This window comes from Tupaia chinensis, unplaced genomic scaffold (assembly GCF_000334495.1).
Source record: "Tupaia chinensis unplaced genomic scaffold, TupChi_1.0 Scaffold000532_1, whole genome shotgun sequence".
NCBI lineage: Eukaryota > Metazoa > Chordata > Mammalia > Scandentia > Tupaiidae > Tupaia > Tupaia belangeri.
This window is the reverse complement of record NW_006160045.1, coordinates 8,912,982-8,923,392: the sequence shown is the minus strand read 5'-3', so window position 1 is coordinate 8,923,392 and position 10,411 is coordinate 8,912,982. Positions and strand designations below refer to the sequence as shown.

At 43.4% G+C, this 10,411-nt stretch overlaps 1 long non-coding RNA gene and 1 pseudogene across 1 annotated transcript in view; one reads left to right on the top strand and one right to left on the bottom strand.

Annotated features, from left to right (window-relative positions):
• Positions 1 to 6,568: 6,568 nt before the first annotated feature.
• The window catches only part of LOC114009432 (uncharacterized), a 6,551-nt gene continuing 2,708 nt past the window's right edge, over positions 6,569 to 10,411 (bottom strand). Inside the window, exons 2-3 of the long non-coding RNA XR_003550844.1 lie at positions 7,351 to 7,430; positions 6,569 to 6,743 (exon numbers count right to left, since the gene is read on the bottom strand). This is a non-coding gene — a long non-coding RNA (uncharacterized LOC114009432). The remainder of the gene's footprint in view (positions 6,744 to 7,350; positions 7,431 to 10,411) is intronic.
• On the top strand, positions 7,390 to 8,665 carry LOC102490807 (endoplasmic reticulum resident protein 44-like; annotated as a pseudogene).

The following is a 10,411-nucleotide window of genomic DNA, read 5'->3' as shown; positions in this document are numbered from 1 at the left end:
TGGGCCACCCAGGGTTCCCATTGGCGTTTCGGCCTTTTGAATCGTCCCCGGCGCTGTCGATTGGTCCCGCGCCGTGGCGCGCCCGCCCTGCCAGGCCCGCGCTGTGGGCCCGGCGGGTAGGACCCTCGGTGTGCTGTCTTATCTCGGCTGCCAGGCGCCCTCGCCGCCCACGCGGGCTATGCGCTCCACGCCCTAGCCTTTTCCCACCCGGCTCTCGCCACAGGCTCCGGGCAATGCCCAGACGAGGATCTGGGGTGCAAGGTGGCTTGGCGAGAGAGATTTTTATATAGAAACCTATCGATGCAAAGAAAATAATGAATTCGCTTAGTGATCACCAAAGATGCTATCCCGAAGGTGCTTCTTGCCCACACATTATGGAGTGCTCCCCTCTAGCGTGTTAAGCTCCAGCAGAAGCCTCCGGACCAGGCAGAAGGAATCAGAAGCTCTTGTCTTGGCGACCGCTATGCCTGAGTAAAAACCAACTTGTACCAAAGCCTGAAGGGTCAGCCAGCCCGAGGGAGGTTCTGCCACCGCTGCTAGGAGGAGGGGGTGATTTTTAACCGGAGATAAGGTATAGAATACTCGACACAGGCGTGGGACAGGAAGTTCTGTGCCTACACACTGAGCACCACTGACCGACAACCTACAGGTTTAGTTTAATAGACCCCAAAATGCTGAATCATTACATTGTTGACTCCGAATCTGTTATGGATACCAAACCTTTTTTTTCTTCCCCCCTGTGAGTTATCGTGATCGGTTCATTGGTTTCCTTACTTTATGGTAGAGCGTTTAAAGCAGTCCACTCAAGTTCCCTATTTCGCTGGATAGTTTTAATCGCAGTATTTCTCAACAACCTTATTTATGGTCACGTTCAGTAACCATATTTTGGAAGCACCATCTGTTAAGTATAATAATGAATTTTCATTTATAGCCTGCCTTCAGGTACAGAGAGCTCTCACTTTCTCACAGTTACAAAACACCCAGGTTAACTATTAAAAAGTAATACCTGGGATGGGTATGTGGCAGTTGGTTAAGGTGTTGGACTCCCACATGGCCAAACATAGTTCAAGTCCTGGAGCTGGCAGCTTGCCTTCTCAGTTTACCTTTTTCTCTGTCTCTCTATGGTCAAATTAAAAAATAATGATAACAAATAAAATTAAATAAGTAATTTTTAAAAGGTAATATTTTGAGCTATCTCAGTAATTTACATCCAGTATGAATGAGTTCATCAGAGCCTTTCCTGAGAACAAATTATAACATCAAATTGTCATCATTGTCAAAGAATTTGCCCTGGTTAGAAATTGAGCTGCAAAAACGCACATTGCACTCCAAAGTCAGAAACCTTTTGGCTTTGGGTAAACCTCTAAACTTAAGTTGTTTGAACCCCTAACATTAGATAATACTGGCCCTACCTCATAGGGTTCTGCAGTAAATGACACAGAAATGTAAGTTCTATACCAGGTTTATAGCCCTGAGATAGATACTATTACCAAGCGGTGCTACAATACTACCCAGAACTAAGGTTTCATTAGATTTCTCTTGAGGTACACATTTCCTGGATCATTTCCACTTATGAAATAAAAGACAATTCAAAAAAAAAAAAAGCTTGGGAACCAGCAGTTAGCATAATGGCTATGTCGCTGGACTCCCACGTAGTCGACCACGGTTCGCATCCCGGACCCGGTGGCTTAAAACTCACGCCAGGCGCGTGTGCGTGCGTGCCCAAGATCCTGAGAGGAGAATTGGGTAGAAGGGATTGCGGCGTGACCATCCCCCCTGGGTGGTGATTTCTCGCTTTCTGTCTCTATGTCTCTCTTTGTCTGGCGAGCGAGTGCACACGCCCTATAGCAAAAACCTCTCAAGAAAAAAAGAAAAATGTTTCATTTTAAAGATCAAGTTTGTAAAGTTTTATCACAATGAAATGAAGTTAAAAGATTGTAAATTACTAGAATTGTCTTGGTTAACATTAACCTTATAAATTATCTATTAAAAACATTTTTAAGACAACTGATTTTGACCTCAGGGAAAATAAACAATAATTATTGTTCATTTTTAGTTATTGGACTGAAGCCTATTGTGAAAATCAGATAAATAATTTGGGCTACTTTCTCCATAAAAGAACTGGTAGTCTCTCTCTCTCACTTTAATTTAGACAGGAGTTCACTATGTCATGATCCTCCTGCCTCAGCTGCCACCCTTAGCTTTTAGGGTGGGAAGAGCTTAGAATTTGAGCCTCTCATGTGTCCTCGGCCCTCTTGGAGCAGTGTCAACCATGTGCGCTACTATGGATGGGTCTCTTTTTTTTCTTTTTAATTTCTAGAGTATGCGTACATTGGTCAGAGAGAGACAGTGAGAGAGAGAGGGAAAGAACACCCTCCCTGCCCTGTTGTGTGGTCACTCCACAACGCTTTTTCTTCCATTTCTCCATCCTGTCAGGATTTGGGGCACATATGCACTCATCCCTAGTGCATTTTTTTCAAGCCACTGGGGCTGGGATTTGAACCTTGGTCGGTCATGTAAGATCTGGCTCCCTTAATTCTAGGCTATGGAGCCAGCCCAGGTTCTCTTCTTTTTAAAAGACTACTAAAATTCTGTGGATTTGGAAATGGAGAATCTTCAAATGTCATTGTCAGAAAAATGCTTGTCAACCACAGTAACTTGTGGATTTTCAGAATCAATAACATAAAAGTCACTTAAAAACCCATGTCTTGGCACTACTATAGTGAATGTGGGTCATGAGTGGCATAGTCCCTCCCCATTTACACTTTAAATGAGAAATGGGAAAAAAAAAAAAAAAAACCCACAGTCCCTCAACACTGCGGAAAACATACATGGGACCAGGAAATCTTTCTATGTAAAACAGGATCTCAGCCAAAGGCATTCCAATATGGCAGAATCTTGGCTATCAGGATTAAAACCTCTTTTCCAAAATAGATCTGGGTAAAATTTCATGTGCCATGAATTCAATTCCAGCTGAATCATTTGGTGTGTTTTATAAGGAACAAACTTCTATGTGCTGGAAATGGCCAAGTCTTCATTCATCAAGTAGAAGTACCTCAAAGCTCTCTGATGAAAATGCATTCCTAGAGACCACCAGTTAGTGTAATGGCTATATCGCTGGACTCCCATGTAGTCAACCGTGGTTCAAGTCCCAGACCTGGTGGCTTAAACTCACGCCGGGCGTGTGTGCATGCGTGCCCAAGATCCCAAGAGGAGAATGGAGGAGAAGGGATTGCAGCGTGGCCATCCCCCTGGGGGGTGATTTCTCGCTCTCTCTGTCTCTCTCTGTCTTTCTGGCGAGTGCACACGCCCTATAGCAAAAACCTCTCCAAAAAAAAAAAGAAAATGCATTTCTACTGAGGTTTGAGATGAAAGGTTTCTGTTCTTGCTGAGATGGAGCTCGCAGTTAACAAGACATGTTAATTACGTCTGTCTCAATAGTCATCTTTAATTTTTGTATCTGAAACGTCTGTATATATGTATATTTGCACCCCTTACTTTCTCTCCCTGTTCCCTAATATTTAACTATTTTAAATATAAGATATTTATTTATGTTTTTATTAATAAATAAATGGGGCCAGCTGGGGCCACAACACCCTGAGATGCTGGACCCCATAGGAACGTCCCAGGTCTAGTCCCCAAGCCTCCCTGTGCTTGCTAGACAGTGTGGTCTGAGTTGGCCGAGGCTCGATGTAGATCATGGTGTGAAGACCCTGTTGGCGTGCTGCCTCTCTCTCTCTCTCAGAAGAATAAGAAAGAAAGAAACTCATAATTAATTCATTAAAGAGGGAACTATTTTTTGTTGTTATTTTCTTTATTCGTGATAAAGCATGCGCACACGTGTGAGAGAGAACAAGATGAGAACCCTCCATAGGGTGAAACCATGCCACAGGCTCAGTAGGGGACATTATTTGAATAGATGGATCCAGGTATCAGCTTCGATGGAGGAACTTTAAAGAGGTGGGGTGTGTGTGCCTTAAAATCTGGGTGAGAGAGAAAGGAAACAAAAAGCAAGATCTGGTGTAATAACAATCACTAGTCTTTATTCAATTCTTACTTTTGCCAGCTGCTGCTCAAAGCGCTGCGTTTTAACTGCTTTAACCTCAAGACAGCTGTCTGCGGGAAGTGCATTTTACGGTTGAGGAAACAGAGGCACTACAGGGAGCTAACTACGTCCCTAGGCTTGCCCAGGGCAGTCTGGTTCCACTCCGTACCCAACTGTGCCACACTGCTTCCCAAATCTGTCTGCAAACTGCGGGGCTTCAAGAAAGCGTCACCTAGGAGCTCCTTAGAAAGGCAAATTCTCAGGCCCACCCCAGACCTTCTGAATATGAAACTCTAGAGGGCGGGGCCTAGGCTCCAGGAGATTCTGCTATAAGCAGGTTCAAGTTTGAGAACCCCGTGGCAGGGAGAAAGGTGCAATTCTTTTCCCTCATACTTTATATGAGGCTTTAAAATGTTTGAGGACCAACAGGTGGCACAATGGTTACATCACTGGACTCACATGTAGTCGACCTCAATGTGAGTCCCAGACCTGGTGGCTTAAACACATGCCAGGTGTGTGTGCGTGCGTGCCCAAGATCCTGAGAGGAGAATGGAGGAAAAGGGATTGTGGCGTGGCCATTCCCCCTGGAGGGTGATTTCTCACTTTCTGTCTCTCTGTCTCTCTGTTTCTGGCGAGCACACGCACCCTATAGCAAAAACCTCTCCAAAAAAATGGTTATGAAAGCTTAAACCAGATGAAAATCAGAAAAGTCACACAGGGAGTATGTGGCAAAGCCACACTTCGAACCAAGGTCTTCCTGTCTCCCAAGCTCATTTTCCACCATAGGTCCTAGAATAGGCACCTACATCGGCAAGAAGGGCAACTGCATACGCACAGCTGACTTTGACTGACTTCATTTCCTGCCAGAGGAAAGAGGAATAGAATTCAGTACCGGCACTTACTAAATTGAATTGTAATAAAGGCAACCTCTCTCTTCTGTCCATAGCTCTTGACACATGATAGATGACTATTTATTTATTGAAGTAATTTACTTTTTGATTGATTTATTAGGTGGGAACAATGAGGGAAGCAATCTTTTTTTCTTCTTCTTTATTGAGGGAGAAAGGAGACAGGGAAGTGAGAAATCACCCCACAGAGGTGATGGCCACACTGCAATCCCTTTTCCCCCATTCTCCACTTGAGCTTTTGGGCATGCACACACATGCACCTGACATGATTTTCAAGCCACTGAGTCTGGGACTCTAACCATGGGCAGCCATGTGGGAATCCCAGTGCCTTACCCACTATGCCACCTGCTGGATGCCCAAAGGAAACAATTCTAAGATTGTTCAAAGATTCAGTAAAAAGAAACAGTGAGAATATCAGCTCTGATGTGATGAGTGATGAGTGATAATAAGAAAAAACCATGGTAATGATGTTAACGTTATTCAATTTTATCAGAAGATTCGGCTGCATTAAATGAATGGCAAAGAATGAGTGGAAATGGTTCTGAGCCAGGAATACAATGTTCAAAACTCTAATTCCAGCACTCATAAACTTTCTAAGTACTGGTTCCTCCACCTGTAAAATGGGGATAAGAGTACCTATTCCACAAGGTAATTGTCAGGACTGAAAACAATTATACATGTTAGAAGTTGTAACAGGCAATAAGAAGTCTTAGTAAAACTTCATTATATTTCAAGTTCATTGAGTCACCATTTTAAATCAATTATAAATAAATAAAGGGGTGTTTTCTGTCACACATGTGTCAATAAATTTTTAGTGCATTTGTTTTGATCTAAGTATCTACCTCCTTTTATTTAAGGGTCTAAAGCTTTTGAATCCTTCTGTGGTGTCGGTTTAAATGTAAGACCATCTCTTTGGTCATTTAATTCTTTTTTTTTTAAGTTTCTTTTTAATTTAATAAATATTTATTCCTTTCAACAGGAAGAGAGAGAAAGGGAAAGCAAGAAACCAAGCCACAGATCCAGGACTTGAACTGGAGTAGGTCGTGTGGGAGTTCAGTGCCTCAACCACCACACCACCTGCCGGCCCCTTGGTCATTTAATTCTAACTGAAAAATCTAAACCACTGGGTTAATCTTATATTTTAAAGGATCTTTGTTCAGGAAGTCATTATTAATTAAATTTATTTAGTTTTTAATATTTGCTGATTAGTAACTGTTTAAAAAGTTAGCCTAAAATTTGTCTGGATACGTTGGGGGTCTTAAAATATCCATCTGCAGGAAAGAATTCAAACTCTGTAGCATGACACAGGAAAGGCCTTCAGAAACTTGTGTCCAGATGGATCTTTGACACGCTTAGTTCTCTTTTTTCTTTTCGGTTTTTCTAAGTTTCTTTCTGTCTTCTATGAGTAAGAGAAAGAGAGAGACCCACAACAGGGTCTTCATGCTTCAGTGCATTTCCAGCTTCGATCAGCCCTGGATCACAGGTGCGTGCACACTTGGCATACTCAGGGAGGTCTCCAGACATGAACCTGGGACCTCCCTATGTGGATCAGCCTCGCAACACTGCATTAGGGTGCACCACCACCCAACTCCCTCTATGCCTCTCTTACCTCGTCCACTCACTCCACCTTCCAGTTCTACAAAATTCCAGATGCGTCTGCAGAAGAGCCTCCATCTCTGGTTCCTGGAGTGCCTCCACCTTCTTCTGGGAGTGGCCTGCTCTTGCTCCAAACTTCAAAAGGCACTTCCCATACAGCTGTCACTGCATTCCCAGATGACAGGGATCCACACCTGGAAGGAAGGGAGGGTCATTTATGTCTCTTTATGTCTCTCTCCACTACATAAATGAATGGATGAGTTCATGATGAAACTGGGTCGCCAACCTGTCGTAAATTCTCTCTTTTGGTCTAGCTTCCGAACTTCCACAAAGCTGGACGGAACAACAGTACGAGCTTTCCTGGCACTATTGTCCACACTACCTGCCATCTAGAGTGGCTTCAGGGGACTCCCTTATCCTCTGTCATGTCTCTGCCTTCCCTCACTGGGGACTCTGCACTCTGCTGTGCTGAACATCCTTCTCTCGGGGCTGGCAGGTGGCATGGTGTTTAAGGTACTGGACTCCCACATGGTTGACCACAGTACAAGTCCTGGACCAGGCGGCCTGTTTTCTTGCTTTCCCTTTCTCTCTCTCTGTTTCTCCCTAATCAAATTAAAAAATAAATAACAATAAATAAACTTCTGGTGCTCCAGGTCGAGAGAATGAGGTGCCACTGCTGCCCGCCCCCAGGGACCAGCCCTTTCCTAACTCAACCTGACCCAGCCCAGTTCCATCTGCCGACACCTGTCTTTGCCACGGACCCTAGCGTTACCACAAATCCAGCAATCTTCCTGTTCTTACCCAACCTCAGATGCTTCCTGCTGTTCCTGGAATCGTTTCAGCCAGATGTTGCATCCAATTTTTGAGATAGCTTCCAATGTCTTTAAGGAAGAATATCCAAATGAAAATCAAGTAGTATTTGCCAGAATTGATTGTGATCAGCACTCTGATATAGCCCAGAGATACAGGATAAGCGAACATCCAAACCCTCAACTTGTTTTGTAAAAGGATGATGATGAAGAGAGAAAACAGGGGTCGGCGATCAGTGAAAGCACTTGCAGATTCTATCAGGCAACAAAAAAAAAGTGACCCTATTCAAGAAATTCAGGACTTAGCAAAAATCACCACCCTTGATCACAGCACAAGAAATAACATCAGATAATTTGAGCAGGAAGATTCAGACAACTACAGAGTTTTTTTAAAGAGGAGCAAATATTGGGACCAGCAGATGGCGTAATGGCTATATCACTGGACTCCCATGTAGTTGACCGCGGTTCACATCCCAGACCCGGTGGCTTAAACTCACACCAGGCACATGTGCATGCATGCCCAAGATCCCGGAGAGGAGAATGGAGAAGGGATTGCGGTGTGGCCATCCCCCCGGGGGGTGATTTCTCACTTTCTGTCTCTCTTATCTTTCTGGCAAGTGCACGTGCCCTATAGCAAAAACCTCTCCAAAAAAAAAAGAGAGAGAGAGGAGCAAATATTCTGCACAATGACTTTGCCTTCCTTTCTACATTTGGAGATATTTCAAAATCAGAAAGTGATGACAACATAATTTACAAACCACCAGGGCAGTCTGCCCCAGATATGGCATCACTGGGATCCATGGCGACTTTTGATGTGACTTACGATTAGATTTAAGATAAATGCATTCCTCTTGTCTGAAAAATAACTCTTGAAATGGAGAGGAATTGACAGAAGGACTGCCTTTTCTCATCCTCTTCCACATGAAAGAGGGCCAGCAGATTGCCGAATGACTCCAGAATTAAGTAGCCAACAATTGATAAGTGAAAAAGGTACAATAAATATTTTCCATGCTGATCATGACAAATGTAGACATCCTCTTCTGCACATACAGAAAACTCCAGCAGATTGCCTGTAATAGTGACAGCTTTAGGTGTACATATGTGTTTGGAGACTGGAAAACGCAAACAATTCGTATTTGACTTACATTCTAGAAAACTGCACAGAGAATTTCATCATGGACCTGACACACAACCGATACAGCCCCAGGAGAGCAAGCCCAAGTGAAGCAAGCAGACCACCTGAGAGCTTCTTCCAGAAAATAGCACTCAGCCAATATAGCTACACTTTATTGAGGGATCGAGATTAAAAAATGAGCCTTTCAGGGACCAGCAGTTAGTGTAATGGCTATGTCGCTGGACTCCCATGTAGTAGACCACGGTTCGCGTCCCTGACCCGGTGGCTTAAAAACTCACGCCGGGCGCATGTGCGTGCGTGCCCAAGATCCCGAAAGGAGAATGGAGGAGAAGGGATTGTGGCGTGACCATCCCCCCTGGGGGACGATTTCTCGCTTTCTGTCTCTCTGTCTCTCTCTGTCTGGTGAGTGCACATGCCCTATCGCAAAAAAAAAAAAAAAAACCTCTCCAAAAACAAAAAAATGAGCCTTTCAACAACAGCATCAACTTACGTGGTGGAAATAGTAAACCTGTATTCTTTATGTGCATTTATATTTTGGATAAACTGAAAGATGTTTGTTTTTTTAAAAAAATAATAAATAAATACAACAAATAAAATTAAATAAATAATTCTTAAAAAAAAAATCCCTCTCTCACCTTGGTCTAGCATCTCTCCTAATCCAGAATATGTAGTCAAATGTTTCTCTTTTAAAACCTACTGTGCATGTTATGTGGGGTTTAGGCTCTGAACACAGGTGCTTGCTTTGTTTTGCCACAGTTGCTAAACTGAGTCCCTGACGGCCTCCTACCCGCACCTCCCACCCCAGTCAGCACTTAGAGACAGACAGTGGGCTCAAGGGTGGAACAGAATGTTCCCATATTGAACATACTCTTAACTATAATTGTTTCACTTCTCGGTGAGGATAAGGCTCAGTGTTAATGTTTAGCATTTACCTTGCTCTAAAACTATGCCCTGCTTTTCAAGTAGAGTGGAGGGCAACTGCAGTGGACATCAGAATTGGGGAGAACGGGGAGAGGAGGAAGGAGGCTAATGTCAAAGAAGGCCCTACTGTGTGCCATTTTGCATTCATTCCTGACCTTATTTATGGCAAATCAATTCAGTGACATAGGTATCATTCCCACTTTTTTTTTATACACCACAGATTAGTTTATTTTTAACACCCATCGTACCATGAATTCATAGGGAATAGGTTCTAGTAGCTCAGGTTTCTTTCCATTGGTTCTCACAAAGTATGCTTCTCTGGGTGGAGCAGGCTGGCGCTTTAGTTGAACCCAGGTGCCTTTCTCTTTGGCTTCTTTCTTCTTCTGGTCATTTTCCTTCACTAGTTTTAGGAAGCTATCTCTGCTCTTAGAATGCTTAATATGTTCTGAGACCAGCAGTTAGCATAATGGCTAGGTCGCTGGACTCCCATGTAGTCGACCGTGATTTGAGTCCCAGACCCAGTGGCTTAAACTCACGCTGGATGCATGTGCATGTGTGCCCAAAATCCTGAGAGGAGAAAGGAGGAGAAGGGATTGTGGCATGGCCATCCCCCCTGGGGGTTGATTTCTCACTTTATGTCTCTCTGTCTCTGTATTTCTGGTGAGCACACACGCCCTACAGAAAAATAAATAAATAAATAAATAAATAAATAAACCTTCTCCAAAAAGAATGTTTAATATGCTCAATACGCACTTTAACTCTCTTGGCAAGAATCTTGCCCTTAAATTGTTTGTTCACAACAATACCAACAGCATGCTGGGTGACATTGTAGACTCTTCCAGTTTTGCCATGGTAACATTTGTGGGGCATTCCTTTTTGAACAGTACCCATTCCCTTAATGTCTACAATATCACCTTTCTTGTAGATTCCCATATATGTTGCCAAAGGAACCACTCCATGTTTTCTAAAAGACCTGGAGAACATATATTGGGTGCCT